Genomic DNA, 16044 nt, shown 5'->3' with positions numbered 1-16044 from the left:
CGTTTTTTTCCAGTCATTTTGGGCCAGAGAGACAAGCTTTTGTATGGGCGTTCCCAAGACCAGATTGCAGAAAACAAAGGCAAAACTGTTAGTAAGAATGCAGTTGTTGAAGGGGCATTAGCTGTTGGTTGATCGCGCAGGACAATGTATACCCATTTTCAATTAAAAAAAAAGATTTTCCCTATCAGAAATACATGCGTAGGAGTTGCCAGACATTGGATTAGAACTCAGGTCTCCAGCATTGCAAGACCAAGCATTTACCACTTGAGCCACTGGTGGCTGTGCTTCTGAAAATAGCTTTTGGGCACATATATCTTTCTACTGCATGCACCTGTGAGCATACCCATTTGCATTGTGAAACATGTTCACTGAAGCCAATGAGGATAGAACATCTGCCCCCCCCCACTCCACCAAATATCAGCTAACTGCAGTGGCCTAGAGGTTAAGTGGTTGTGTTACATCCTGGGGGGTCTGACTTTGAGTCCTGCTTTCGGAATAGTTCGGTAATCTCCTTGTACAGTTGCGGGGACCCACACTCCTTCTAAAAGGTTCAGTGGTTATGTAATTAGTTCCCTGGAAAAGGGAGGGTGGCAGAGAGGCGGGACTGTGGAGGCAGGGGAGACGAAGTGCAGGGTAAACAAAGGAGGAGGCGGGGAAGGGTAAAGGGGGAGGTAGTGCTGGATGAACGGGTCCCTGTGGAGAAGTGGAGGGGCTGGGTGAGTCTGGGTATGTTGAGAGGGGGCAAGGGAATGTAGGATAAAGTGGGCCCTGGGGACAATGTCATAGGGGAAGAGGGCCCTGAATTGTGGAGGGTGTGTAAAGGAGGGTTCTAATGAGGGGGAAAGGGGCCATTGAGGAGGGGAAAAAGGGTGCCCAGTGGAAGGTGGAATGGACCCCGCACAATCGGCTGACATTTTCTTTGCTCATCCTGCCCCACCTCCTCCTTTATTAACAATGCACTTCCTGGCCTCCACAGTCCTTCATTTCTGCTTTCTTCCACCCTCCCTTTACCTGGGAACCTACCCCATGTCCTTCTAGACCTACCGCCACTTGGCCAGCCTGCCTCCTCTCAACACGGACCCATACATCCAGCCCTATCCCCCCTTTAGCCTGCCCCACCTCCTCCTTTAACCTGTACTTCCTTGCTTCCACAGTCCCGGCCCTCTGCTTTCTTCCACTCCTACTGTACAAGGACATTACCCAACTATTCCGTTTATGTGAGGAAAGCAGAACTCAAACCCAGGCCCCCAGCACTGTAACACAAGCACTTAACCTCTAGGCCACTGTAGTTTGCTGGTATTTGGTGGAGCGGGGTGGCCAGATGTTCTATCCACGTTTTCGTAAGTGAACATGTTTCAAAATGCAAATGGGTATGCTCACAGGGGTTTGCTGAAGAAAGATATATAAGCCCAAAAGTGACTCTTAGAAGCATAGCCACCAGTGGCTCAAGTGGTAAGGGCTTGGTCTTGGAACGCTGGAGACCTGAGTTCTAATCCAATGTCCAGAATCTCCTGTGCATTGTTTTTTTTTTTAAACTGTTTTTTTTTTTTTTTAAATGCGTATGCAGTGCCCTGTGCGATCATCCAACAGCTAATGCCCCTTCAATACCTGCATTCCTACTAACAGTTGTGCCTTTGTTTTCTGCACTCTAGCCTTGGTAACGCCCATACAAAAGCTTGTCTCTCTGGCCCCAACTGAGTGGGAAAAACGAGGGGAAAAAGTGTAAACTATGGGCCATGGTTGATAAGATATTTGCACGGGGACTCAAAGAGGACACCTTCTCGAGCCGCTGAGAGGTGACAACCGGCCCCTGCATTGCAAGCAAACCTGTATCAGCATCTCACCAGCAACTGAATGTGTCGCCTGCAGGCTACACATAGGAGGCTGCAGTAGGTGCATTAACCCATTGGGCTGTCGTCCCTCCTTCCTCTGAGAGCAGGAAACTGAATTTCCATGTTGCCTTCCTTTGGCACATTAGATCTATCTTTCAACAGAAATTCAGAGGATGTTTTGCTTCACGGAGAGATGATAATCATTGTGAGGTGTGAGCCACTATCAGCTAAGTAGGTCAGTTAAATCATTGCCTTTGTCATTGGGGTGTATTGCTATGCGCCGGGCCGTCTTCTGTCCTGTCCTACTGTATGCTTTCTTATTGCTGCTTGTTCATGATTTTTAAATGTAAACACTGCTCTCAAAAGTGAAAGATTTGAAAGACTCTTGCTGTAGCTAGCCTTTCCCAGTCTTTGCCCTGGGGGAGAGGGCAGAGGCGTAGGCAGGGTAGGGCCTGAGGGGCAAGGCCCACCCAAAATCTGTAAATGCCCACGCAGCAGCGCTGTGTGGACATTTACAGATATGTGTGTCAGTGCAGTGGGCCCAACTACATTAGCATCAGGCCCCATTTGCTAGACAATCCTGCCTACGCCTCTGGTGCTTCCCAACTCAACAACCCAATCACCCCTTCAGCCATTCTTACTCGTCTCACAGCACCTCCCATAAACGAGGAATGCATCTTTTGTTGGAAGATTTCCTTCATGAGGCTTAGCTAGGCCTGCATTCCTTTTCAAAGGGCATAGAAGAGAGCAACAAAGGAGAAGGCATGATAAAGCGGGAAGTAGGTGGAAGACGAGGGGTCTGGGGGGTTGGCAGTAAAAGAAACAGGGCCTGGCCTGGCAGAGAGTTAGAAGTTAGGGAACACAATGAGCGAGTGAGGAGGAAAGATGCCCCAGGCATGTAGCTCTCTGACTCTTCCCCACCGTGCCTGCAGAAAGAGCCTTCCTATTGCCAGCTCTCTCCCAAATGGATACATTTGCCTGGAGAGCCCAGAACTAATTTCAGTTAGCCAGAGGGTAAACAGAGGCCAGGGAGAGGTGCACACCCCTTCATTTCACTAGGCTTCTGGGGCTTCTGGGAGGAAAAAAGGCATCAGTATTCCATCAAGATCATCGTCACCAAGGCCACCAGCACTCGGGGATTACAGAGCATGCTGTGACACTCTCCGGGGCTTGGTTGGCCAGGATTATGTTGAAGAGCACATATCCTAACCCTAAGCTACCTGGATGGGTGCACCATAGAGGCCGCACCGGACATAGGGCTGTGCCCGTAAAGGCTGTGGTCGCGTTTGGGAGCGTTAGGGACGCGTGGAGGACGCAGGGCGCAGACCTCTGCCCGTTTCCCTCCAGGCTTAGGCATTCTCATTGGTGGAGCCAGCCACTCCAAACTTGAGGGTGTTAAAGGCAGAAAGCAGCCCTCTCACCCCCAGGGCAAAGAGTGGGAAAGGCTTGTTACATCAAGAGTCTTTCAAATCTTTCACTTTTGAGAGCAGAGTGTTTACATTTAGGAATCATGAACAAGCAGCAGGAAGATAGCATACAGTAGCAGAGGACAGAAAACTGCCCTGCGCATATCAGTACACCGCAATGACAAATTATAAGATTTAACTGGCCTGCTTGGCTATTAGTGGCTCATACCTCACAGTGATTATCACCTCTCTGTGAAGCAAAAGATCCTCTGAATTGGGTTGAAAGATAGATCTAATGTGCCAAAGGAAGGCAACAAGGAAATTCAGTTTCCTGCTCTCAGAGGAAGGAGGGTCGACAGCCAATGGGTTAATGCACCTACTGCAGTCTGCTTTCTGTAGCCTGCAGGCGACACATTCAGTTGCTGGTGAGATGCTGATACATGTTTGCTTGCTATGCAGGGGGCGGTGGTCACCTCACAGCACCTCGAGAAGGTGTCCTGTTTGACTCCCAGGGCAATTATTGTATCAACCATGACTTGTAGATTACACCTTTTTCCCTCGTTTTTTTCCAGTCATTTTGGGCCAGAGAGACAAGCTTTTGTATGGGCGTTACCAAGACCAGATTGCAGAAAACAAAGGCAAAACTGTTAGTAAGAATGCAGTTGTTGAAGGGGCATTAGCTGTTGGTTGATCGCGCAGGACAATGTATACCCATTTTCAATAAAAAAAAAAAAATTCCCTATCAGAAATACATGCGTAGGAGTTGCCAGACATTGGATTAGAACTCAGGTCTCCAGCATTGCAAGACCAAGCATTTACCACTTGAGCCACTGGTGGCTGTGCTTCTGAAAGTAGCTTTTGGGCACATATATCTTTCTACTGCATGCACCTGTGAGCATACCCATTTGCATTGTGAAACATGTTCACTGAAGCCAATGAGGATAGAACATCTGCCCCCCCCCCCCACTCCACCAAATATCAGCTAACTGCAGTGGCCTAGAAGTTAAGTGGTTGTGTTACATCCTGGGGGGTCTGACTTTGAGTCCTGCTTTCGGAATAGTTCGGTAATCTCCTTGTACAGTTGCGGGGACCCACACTCCTTCTAAAAGGTTCAGTGGTTATGTAATTAGTTCCCTGGAAAAGGGAGGGTGGCAGAGAGGCGGGACTGTGGAGGCAGGGGAGACGAAGTGCAGGGTAAACAAAGGAGGAGGCGGGGAAGGGTAAAGCGGGAGGTAGTGCTGGATGAACGGGTCCCTGTGGAGAAGTGGAGGGGCTGGGTGAGTCTGGGTATGTTGAGAGGGGGCAAGGGAATGTAGGATAAAGTGGGCCCTGGGGACAATGTCATAGGGGAAGAGGGCCCTGAATTGTGGAGGGTGTGTAAAGGAGGGTTCTAATGAGGGGGAAAGGGGCCATTGAGGAGGGGAAAAAGGGTGCCCAGTGGAAGGTGGAATGGACCCCGCACAATCGGCTGACATTTTCTTTGCTCATCCTGCCCCACCTCCTCCTTTATTAACAATGCACTTCCTGGCCTCCACAGTCCTTCATTTCTGCTTTCTTCCACCCTCCCTTTACCTGGGAACCTACCCCATGTCCTTCTAGACCTACCGCCACTTGGCCAGCCGCCTCCTCTCAACACGGACCCATACATCCAGCCCTATCCCCCCTTTAGCCTGCCCCACCTCCTCCTTTAACCTGTACTTCCTTGCTTCCACAGTCCCGGCCCTCTGCTTTCTTCCACTCCTACTGTACAAGGACATTACCCAACTATTCCGTTTATGTGAGGAAAGCAGGACTCAAACCCAGGCCCCCAGCACTGTAACACAAGCACTTAACCTCTAGGCCACTGTAGTTAGCTGGTATTTGGTGGAGCGTGGTGGCCAGATGTTCTATCCACGTTTTCTTAAGTTAACATGTTTCAAAATGCAAATGGGTATGCTCACAGGGGTTTGCTGAAGAAAGATATATAAGCCCAAAAGTGACTCTCAGAAGCATAGCCACCAGTGGCTCAATTGGTAAGGGCTTGGTCTTGGAACGCTGGAGACCTGAGTTCAAATCCAATGTCCAGAATTACTTGTGCGTGGTTTTTTTTTTTAAACCGTTTTTTTTTTTTTTTAAATGCGTATGCAGTGCCCTGTGCGATCAGCCAACAGCTAATGCCCCTTCAATACCTGCATTCCTACTAACAGTTGTGCCTTTGTTTTCTGCACTCTAGCCTTGGTAACGCCCATACAAAAGCTTGTCTCTCTGGCCCCAACTGACTGGGAAAAACGAGGGGAAAAAGTGTAAACTATGGGCCATGGTTGATAAGATATTTGCACGGGGACTCAAAGACGACACCTTCTCGAGCCGCTGAGAGGTGACAACCGGCCCCTGCATTGCAAGCAAACCTGTATCAGCATCTCACCAGCAACTGAATGTGTCGCCTGCAGGCTACACATAGGAGGCTGCAGTAGGTGCATTAACCCATTGGGCTGTCGTCCCTCCTTCCTCTGAGAGCAGGAAACTGAATTTCCATGTTGCCTTCCTTTGGCACATTAGATCTATCTTTCAACAGAAATTCAGAGGATGTTTTGCTTCACGGAGAGATGATAATCATTGTGAGGTGTGAGCCACTATCAGCTAAGTAGGTCAGTTAAATCATTGCCTTTGTCATTGGGGTGTATTGCTATGCGCCGGGCCGTCTTCTGTCCTGTCCTACTGTATGCTTTCTTATTGCTGCTTGTTCATGATTTTTAAATGTAAACACTGCTCTCAAAAGTGAAAGATTTGAAAGACTCTTGCTGTAGCTAGCCTTTCCCAGTCTTTGCCCTGGGGGAGAGGGCAGAGGCGTAGGCAGGGTAGGGCCTGAGGGGCAAGGCCCACCCAAAATCTGTAAATGCCCACGCAGCAGCGCTGTGTGGACATTTACAGATATGTGTGTCAGTGCAGTGGGCCCAACTACATTAGCATCAGGCCCCATTTGCTAGACAATCCTGCCTACGCCTCTGGTGCTTCCCAACTCAACAACCCAATCACCCCTTCAGCCATTCTTACTCGTCTCACAGCACCTCCCATAAACGAGGAATGCATCTTTTGTTGGTAGATTTCCTTCATGAGGCTTAGCTAGGCCTGCATTTCTTTTCAAAGGGCATAGAAGAGAGCAACAAAGGAGAAGGCATGATAAAGCGGGAAGTAGGTGGAAGACGAGGGGTCTGGGGGGTTGGCAGTAAAAGAAACAGGGCCTGGCCTGGCAGAGAGTTAGAAGTTAGGGAACACAATGAGCGAGTGAGGAGGAAAGATGCCCCAGGCATGTAGCTCTCTGACTCTTCCCCACCGTGCCTGCAGAAAGAGCCTTCCTATTGCCAGCTCTCTCCCAAATGGATACATTTGCCTGGAGAGCCCAGAACTAATTTCAGTTAGCCAGAGGGTAAACAGAGGCCAGGGAGAGGTGCACACCCTTCATTTCACTAGGCTTCTGGGGCTTCTGGGAGGAAAAAAGGCATCAGTATTCCATCAAGATCATCGTCACCAAGGCCACCAGCACTCGGGGATTACAGAGCATGCTGTGACACTCTCCGGGGCTTGGTTGGCCAGGATTATGTTGAAGAGCACATATCCTAACCCTAAGCTACCTGGATGGGTGCACCATAGAGGCCGCACCGGACATAGGGCTGTGCCCGTAAAGGCTGTGGTCGCGTTTGGGAGCGTTAGGGACGCGTGGAGGACGCAGGGCGCAGACCTCTGCCCGTTTCCCTCCAGGCTTAGGCATTCTCATTGGTGGAGCCAGCCACTCCAAACTTGAGGGTGTTAAAGGCAGAAAGCAGCCCTCTCACCCCCAGGGCAAAGAGTGGGAAAGGCTTGTTACATCAAGAGTCTTTCAAATCTTTCACTTTTGAGAGCAGAGTGTTTACATTTAGGAATCATGAACAAGCAGCAGGAAGATAGCATACAGTAGCAGAGGACAGAAAACTGCCCTGCGCATATCAGTACACCGCAATGACAAATTCTAAGATTTAACTGGCCTGCTTGGCTATTAGTGGCTCATACCTCACAGTGATTATCACCTCTCTGTGAAGCAAAAGATCCTCTGAATTGGGTTGAAAGATAGATCTAATGTGCCAAAGGAAGGCAACAAGGAAATTCAGTTTCCTGCTCTCAGAGGAAGGAGGGTCGACAGCCAATGGGTTAATGCACCTACTGCAGTCTGCTTTCTGTAGCCTGCAGGCGACACATTCAGTTGCTGGTGAGATGCTGATACATGTTTGCTTGCTATGCAGGGGGCGGTGGTCACCTCACAGCACCTCGAGAAGGTGTCCTGTTTAACTCCCAGGGCAATTATTGTATCAACCATGACTTGTAGATTACACCTTTTTCCCTCGTTTTTTTCCAGTCATTTTGGGCCAGAGAGACAAGCTTTTGTATGGGCGTTACCAAGACCAGATTGCAGAAAACAAAGGCAAAACTGTTAGTAAGAATGCAGTTGTTGAAGGGGCATTAGCTGTTGGTTGATCGCGCAGGACAATGTATACCCATTTTCAATAAAAAAAAAAGATTTTCCCTATCAGAAATACATGCGTATGAGTTGCCAGACATTGGATTAGAACTCAGGTCTCCAGCATTGCAAGACCAAGCATTTACCACTTGAGCCACTGGTGGCTGTGCTTCTGAAAGTAGCTTTTGGGCACATATATCTTTCTACTGCATGCACCTGTGAGCATACCCATTTGCATTGTGAAACATGTTCACTGAAGCCAATGAGGATAGAACATCTGCCCCCCCCCCACTCCACCAAATATCAGCTAACTGCAGTGGCCTAGAGGTTAAGTGGTTGTGTTACATCCTGGGGGGTCTGACTTTGAGTCCTGCTTTCGGAATAGTTCGGTAATCTCCTTGTACAGTTGCGGGGACCCACACTCCTTCTAAAAGGTTCAGTGGTTATGTAATTAGTTCCCTGGAAAAGGGAGGGTGGCAGAGAGGCGGGACTGTGGAGGCAGGGGAGACGAAGTGCAGGGTAAACAAAGGAGGAGGCGGGGAAGGGTAAAGGGGGAGGTAGTGCTGGATGAACGGGTCCCTGTGGAGAAGTGGAGGGGCTGGGTGAGTCTGGGTATGTTGAGAGGGGGCAAGGGAATGTAGGATAAAGTGGGCCCTGGGGACAATGTCATAGGGGAAGAGGGCCCTGAATTGTGGAGGGTGTGTAAAGGAGGGTTCTAATGAGGGGGAAAGGGGCCATTGAGGAGGGGAAAAAGGGTGCCCAGTGGAAGGTGGAATGGACCCCGCACAATCGACTGACATTTTCTTTGCTCATCCTGCCCCACCTCCTCCTTTATTAACAATGCACTTCCTGGCCTCCACAGTCCTTCATTTCTGCTTTCTTCCACCCTCCCTTTACCTGGGAACCTACCCCATGTCCTTCTAGACCTACCGCCACTTGGCCAGCCGCCTCCTCTCAACACGGACCCATACATCCAGCCCTATCCCCCCTTTAGCCTGCCCTTACTCCCCCACCTCCTCTTTTAGCCTGTCCCACCTCCTCCTTTAACCTGTACTTCCTTGCTTCCACAGTCCCGGCCCTCTGCTTTCTTCCACTCCTACTGTACAAGGACATTACCCAACTATTCCGTTTATGTGAGGAAAGCAGAACTCAAACCCAGGCCCCCAGCACTGTAACACAAGCACTTAACCTCTAGGCCACTGTAGTTAGCTGGTATTTGGTGGAGCGGGGTGGCCAGATGTTCTATCCACGTTTTCTTAAGTGAACATGTTTCAAAATGCAAATGGGTATGCTCACAGGGGTTTGCTGAAGAAAGATATATAAGCCCAAAAGTGACTCTTAGAAGCATATCCATCAGTGGCTCAAGTGGTAAGGGTTTGGTCTTGGAACGCTGGAGACCTGAGTTCTAATCCAATGTCCAGAATCTCCTGTGCATTGTTTTTTTTTTTAAACCGTTTTTTTTTTTTTTTTTAAATGCGTATGCAGTGCCCTGTGCGATCAGCCAACAGCTAATGCCCCTTCAATACCTGCATTCCTACTAACAGTTGTGCCTTTGTTTTCTGCACTCTAGCCTTGGTAACGCCCATACAAAAGCTTGTCTCTCTGGCCCCAACTGACTGGGAAAAACGAGGGGAAAAAGTGTAAACTATGGGCCATGGTTGATAAGATATTTGCATGGGGACTCAAACAGGACACCTTCTCGAGCCGCTGAGAGGTGACAACCGGCCCCTGCATTGCAAGCAAACCTGTATCAGCATCTCACCAGCAACTGAATGTGTCGCCTGCAGGCTACACATAGGAGGCTGCAGTAGGTGCATTAACCCATTGGGATGTCGTTCCTCCTTCCTCTGAGAGCAGGAAACTGAATTTCCATGTTGCCTTCCTTTGGCACATTAGATCTATCTTTCAACAGAAATTCAGAGGATGTTTTGCTTCACGGAGAGATGATAATCATTGTGAGGTGTGAGCCACTATCAGCTAAGTAGGTCAGTTAAATCATTGCCTTTGTCATTGGGGTGTATTGCTATGCGCCGGGCCGTCTTCTGTCCTGTCCTACTGTATGCTTTCTTATTGCTGCTTGTTCATGATTTTTAAATGTAAACACTGCTCTCAAAAGTGAAAGATTTGAAAGACTCTTGCTGTAGCTAGCCTTTCCCAGTCTTTGCCCTGGGGGAGAGGGCAGAGGCGTAGGCAGGGTAGGGCCTGAGGGGCAAGGCCCACCCAAAATCTGTAAATGCCCACGCAGCAGCGCTGTGTGGACATTTACAGATATGTGTGTCAGTGCAGTGGGCCCAACTACATTAGCATCAGGCCCCATTTGCTAGACAATCCTGCCTACGCCTCTGGTGCTTCCCAACTCAACAACCCAATCACCCCTTCAGCCATTCTTACTCGTCTCACAGCACCTCCCATAAACGAGGAATGCATCTTTTGTTGGTAGATTTCCTTCATGAGGCTTAGCTAGGCCTGCATTCCTTTTCAAAGGGCATAGAAGAGAGCAACAAAGGAGAAGGCATGATAAAGCGGGAAGTAGGTGGAAGACGAGGGGTCTGGGGGGTTGGCAGTAAAAGAAACAGGGCCTGGCCTGGCAGAGAGTTAGAAGTTAGGGAACACAATGAGCGAGTGAGGAGGAAAGATGCCCCAGGCATGTAGCTCTCTGACTCTTCCCCACCGTGCCTGCAGAAAGAGCCTTCCTATTGCCAGCTCTCTCCCAAATGGATACATTTGCCTGGAGAGCCCAGAACTAATTTCAGTTAGCCAGAGGGTAAACAGAGGCCAGGGAGAGGTGCACACCCCTTCATTTCACTAGGCTTCTGGGGCTTCTGGGAGGAAAAAAGGCATCAGTATTCCATCAAGATCATCGTCACCAAGGCCACCAGCACTCGGGGATTACAGAGCATGCTGTGACACTCTCCGGGGCTTGGTTGGCCAGGATTATGTTGAAGAGCACATATCCTAACCCTAAGCTACCTGGATGGGTGCACCATAGAGGCCGCACCGGACATAGGGCTGTGCCCGTAAAGGCTGTGGTCGCGTTTGGGAGCGTTAGGGACGCGTGGAGGACGCAGGGCGCAGACCTCTGCCTGTTTCCCTCCAGGCTTAGGCATTCTCATTGGTGGAGCCAGCCACTCCAAACTTGAGGGTGTTAAAGGCAGAAAGCAGCCCTCTCACCCCCAGGGCAAAGAGTGGGAAAGGCTTGTTACATCAAGAGTCTTTCAAATCTTTCACTTTTGAGAGCAGAGTGTTTACATTTAGGAATCATGAACAAGCAGCAGGAAGATAGCATACAGTAGCAGAGGACAGAAAACTGCCCTGCGCATATCAGTACACCGCAATGACAAATTCTAAGATTTAACTGGCCTGCTTGGCTATTAGTGGCTCATACCTCACAGTGATTATCACCTCTCTGTGAAGCAAAAGATCCTCTGAATTGGGTTGAAAGATAGATCTAATGTGCCAAAGGAAGGCAACAAGGAAATTCAGTTTCCTGCTCTCAGAGGAAGGAGGGTCGACAGCCAATGGGTTAATGCACCTACTGCAGTCTGCTTTCTGTAGCCTGCAGGCGACACATTCAGTTGCTGGTGAGATGCTGATACATGTTTGCTTGCTATGCAGGGGGCGGTGGTCACCTCACAGCACCTCGAGAAGGTGTCCTGTTTGACTCCCAGGGCAATTATTGTATCAACCATGACTTGTAGATTACACCTTTTTCCCTCGTTTTTTTCCAGTCATTTTGGGCCAGAGAGACAAGCTTTTGTATGGGCGTTCCCAAGACCAGATTGCAGAAAACAAAGGCAAAACTGTTAGTAAGAATGCAGTTGTTGAAGGGGCATTAGCTGTTGGTTGATCGCGCAGGACAATGTATACCCATTTTCAATAAAAAAAAAAGATTTTCCCTATCAGAAATACATGCGTAGGAGTTGCCAGACATTAGATTAGAACTCAGGTCTCCAGCATTGCAAGACCAAGCATTTACCACTTGAGCCACTGCTGGCTGTGCTTCTGAAAGTAGCTTTTGGGCACATATATCTTTCTACTGCATGCACCTGTGAGCATACCCATTTGCATTGTGAAACATGTTCACTGAAGCCAATGAGGATAGAACATCTGCCCCCCCCACTCCACCAAATATCAGCTAACTGCAGTGGCCTAGAGGTTAAGTGGTTGTGTTACATCCTGGGGGGCCTGACTTTGAGTCCTGCTTTCGGAATAGTTCGGTAATCTCCTTGTACAGTTGCGGGGACCCACACTCCTTCTAAAAGGTTCAGTGGTTATGTAATTAGTTCCCTGGAAAAGGGAGGGTGGCAGAGAGGCGGGACTGTGGAGCCAGGGGAGACGAAGTGCAGGGTAAACAAAGGAGGAGGCGGGGAAGGGTAAAGGGGGAGGTATTGCTGGATGAACGGGTCCCTGTGGAGAAGTGGAGGGGCTAGGTGAGTCTGGGTATGTTGAGAGGGGGCAAGGGAATGTAGGATAAAGTGGGCCCTGGGGACAATGTCATGGGGGAAGAGGGCCCTGAATTGTGGAGGGTGTGTAAAGGAGGGTTCTAATGAGGGGGAAAGGGGCCATTGAGGAGGGGAAAAAGGGTGCCCAGTGGAAGGTGGAATGGACCCCGCACAATGGGCTGACATTTTCTTTCCTCATCCTGCCCCGCCTTCTCCTTTATTAACAATGCACTTCCTGGCCTCCACAGTCCTTCATTTCTGCCTTCTTCCACCCTCCCTTTACCTGGGAACCTACCCCATGTCCTTCTAGACCTACCGCCACTTGGCCAGCCTGCCTCCTCTCAACACGGACCCATACATCCAGCCCTATCCCCCCTTTAGCCTGCCCCACCTCCTCCTTTAACCTGTACTTCCTTGCTTCCACAGTCCCGGCCCTCTGCTTTCTTCCACTCCTACTGTACAAGGACATTACCCAACTATTCCGTTTATGTGAGGAAAGCAGAACTCAAACCCAGGCCCCCAGCACTGTAACACAAGCACTTAACCTCTAGGCCACTGTAGTTAGCTGGTATTTGGTGGAGCGGGGTGGCCAGATGTTCTATCCACGTTTTCTTAAGTGAACATGTTTCAAAATGCAAATGGGTATGCTCACAGGGGTTTGCTGAAGAAAGATATATAAGCCCAAAAGTGACTCTTAGAAGCATAGCCACTAGTGGCTTAAGTGGTAAGGGCTTGGTCTTGGAAAGCTGGAGACCTGAGTTCTAATCCAATGTCCAGAATCTCCTGTGCATTGTTTTTTTTTTAAACTGTTTTTTTTTTTTTTAAAATGCGTATGCAGTGCCCTGTGCGATCAGCCAACAGCTAATGCCCCTTCAATACCTGCATTCCTACTAACAGTTGTGCCTTTGTTTTCTGCACTCTAGCCTTGGTAACGCCCATACAAAAGCTTGTCTCTCTGGCCCCAACTGACTGGGAAAAACGAGGGGAAAAAGTGCAAACTATGGGCCATGGTTGATAAGATATTTGCACGGGGACTCAAAGAGGACACCTTCTCGAGCCGCTGAGAGGTGACAACCGGCCCCTGCATTGCAAGCAAACCTGTATCAGCATCTCACCAGCAACTGAATGTGTCGCCTGCAGGCTACACATAGGAGGCTGCAGTAGGTGCATTAACCCATTGGGCTGTCGTCCCTCCTTCCTCTGAGAGCAGGAAACTGAATTTCCATGTTGCCTTCCTTTGGCACATTAGATCTATCTTTCAACAGAAATTCAGAGGATGTTTTGCTTCACGGAGAGATGATAATCATTGTGAGGTGTGAGCCACTATCAGCTAAGTAGGTCAGTTAAATCATTGCCTTTGTCATTGGGGTGTATTGCTATGCGCCGGGCCGTCTTCTGTCCTGTCCTACTGTATGCTTTCTTATTGCTGCTTGTTCATGATTTTTAAATGTAAACACTGCTCTCAAAAGTGAAGGATTTGAAAGACTCTTGCTGTAGCTAGCCTTTCCCAGTCTTTGCCCTGGGGGAGAGGGCAGAGGCGTAGGCAGGGTAGGGCCTGAGGGGCAAGGCCCACCCAAAATCTGTAAATGCCCACGCAGCAGCGCTGTGTGGACATTTACAGATATGTGTGTCAGTGCAGTGGGCCCAACTACATTAGCATCAGGCCCCATTTGCTAGACAATCCTGCCTACGCCTCTGGTGCTTCCCAACTCAACAACCCAATCACCCCTTCAGCCATTCTTACTCGTCTCACAGCACCTCCCATAAACGAGGAATGCATCTTTTGTTGGTAGATTTCCTTCATGAGGCTTAGCTAGGCCTGCATTCCTTTTCAAAGGGCATAGAAGAGAGCAACAAAGGAGAAGGCATGATAAAGCGGGAAGTAGGTGGAAGACGAGGGGTCTGGGGGGTTGGCAGTAAAAGAAACAGGGCCTGGCCTGGCAGAGAGTTAGAAGTTAGGGAACACAATGAGCGAGTGAGGAGGAAAGATGCCCAAGCATGTAGCTCTCTGACTCTTCCCCACCGTGCCTGCAGAAAGAGCCTTCCTATTGCCAGCTCTCTCCCAAATGGATACATTTGCCTGGAGAGCCCAGAACTAATTTCAGTTAGCCAGAGGGTAAACAGAGGCCAGGGAGAGGTGCACACCCTTCATTTCACTAGGCTTCTGGGGCTTCTGGGAGGAAAAAAGGCATCAGTATTCCATCAAGATCATCGTCACCAAGGCCACCAGCACTCGGGGATTACAGAGCATGCTGTGACACTCTCCGGGGCTTGGTTGGCCAGGATTATGTTGAAGAGCACATATCCTAACCCTAAGCTACCTGGATGGGTGCACCATAGAGGCCGCACCGGACATAGGGCTGTGCCCGTAAAGGCTGTGGTCGCGTTTGGGAGCGTTAGGGACGCGTGGAGGACGCAGGGCGCAGACCTCTGCCCGTTTCCCTCCAGGCTTAGGCATTCTCATTGGTGGAGCCAGCCACTCCAAACTTGAGGGTGTTAAAGGCAGAAAGCAGCCCTCTCACCCCCAGGGCAAAGAGTGGGAAAGGCTTGTTACATCAAGAGTCTTTCAAATCTTTCACTTTTGAGAGCAGAGTGTTTACATTTAGGAATCATGAACAAGCAGCAGGAAGATAGCATACAGTAGCAGAGGACAGAAAACTGCCCTGCGCATATCAGTACACCGCAGTGACAAATTCTAAGATTTAACTGGCCTGCTTGGCTATTAGTGGCTCATACCTCACAGTGATTATCACCTCTCTGTGAAGCAAAAGATCCTCTGAATTGGGTTGAAAGATAGATCTAATGTGCCAAAGGAAGGCAACAAGGAAATTCAGTTTCCTGCTCTCAGAGGAAGGAGGGTCGACAGCCAATGGGTTAATGCACCTACTGCAGTCTGCTTTCTGTAGCCTGCAGGCGACACATTCAGTTGCTGGTGAGATGCTAATACATGTTTGCTTGCTATGCAGGGGGCGGTGGTCACCTCACAGCACCTCGAGAAGGTGTCCTGTTTGACTCCCAGGGCAATTATTGTATCAACCATGACTTGTAGATTACACCTTTTTCCCTCGTTTTTTTCCAGTCATTTTGGGCCAGAGAGACAAGCTTTTGTATGGGCGTTACCAAGACCAGATTGCAGAAAACAAAGGCAAAACTGTTAGTAAGAATGCAGTTGTTGAAGGGGCATTAGCTGTTGGTTGATCGCGCAGGACAATGTATACCCATTTTCAATAAAAAAAAAAGATTTTCCCTATCAGAAATACATGCGTAGAAGTTGCCAGACATTGGATTAGAACTCAGGTCTCCAGCATTGCAAGACCAAGCATTTACCACTTGAGCCACTGGTGGCTGTGCTTCTGAAAATAGCTTTTGGGCACATATATCTTTCTACTGCATGCACCTGTGAGCATACCCATTTGCATTGTGAAACATGTTCACTGAAGCCAATGAGGATAGAACATCTGCCCCCCCCCCACTCCACCAAATATCAGCTAACTGCAGTGGCCTAGAGGTTAAGTGGTTGTGTTACATCCTGGGGGGTCTGACTTTGAGTCCTGCTTTCGGAATAGTTCGGTAATCTCCTTGTACAGTTGCGGGGACCCACACTCCTTCTAAAAGGTTCAGTGGTTATGTAATTAGTTCCCTGGAAAAGGGAGGGTGGCAGAGAGGCGGGACTGTGGAGGCAGGGGAGACGAAGTGCAGGGTAAACAAAGGAGGAGGCGGGGAAGGGTAAAGGGGGAGGTAGTGCTGGATGAACGGGTCCCTGTGGAGAAGTGGAGGGGCTGGGTGAGTCTGGGTATGTTGAGAGGGGGCAAGGGAATGTAGGATAAAGTGGGCCCTGGGGACAATGTCATAGGGGAAGAGGGCCCTGAATTGTGGAGGGTGTGTAAAGGAGG

This window comes from Ambystoma mexicanum, chromosome 10 (assembly GCF_040938575.1).
Source record: "Ambystoma mexicanum isolate Mex_15411 chromosome 10, UKY_AmexF1_1, whole genome shotgun sequence".
Taxonomy (NCBI): domain Eukaryota; kingdom Metazoa; phylum Chordata; class Amphibia; order Caudata; family Ambystomatidae; genus Ambystoma; species Ambystoma mexicanum.
Note: the sequence above shows the minus strand (reverse complement) of the source record.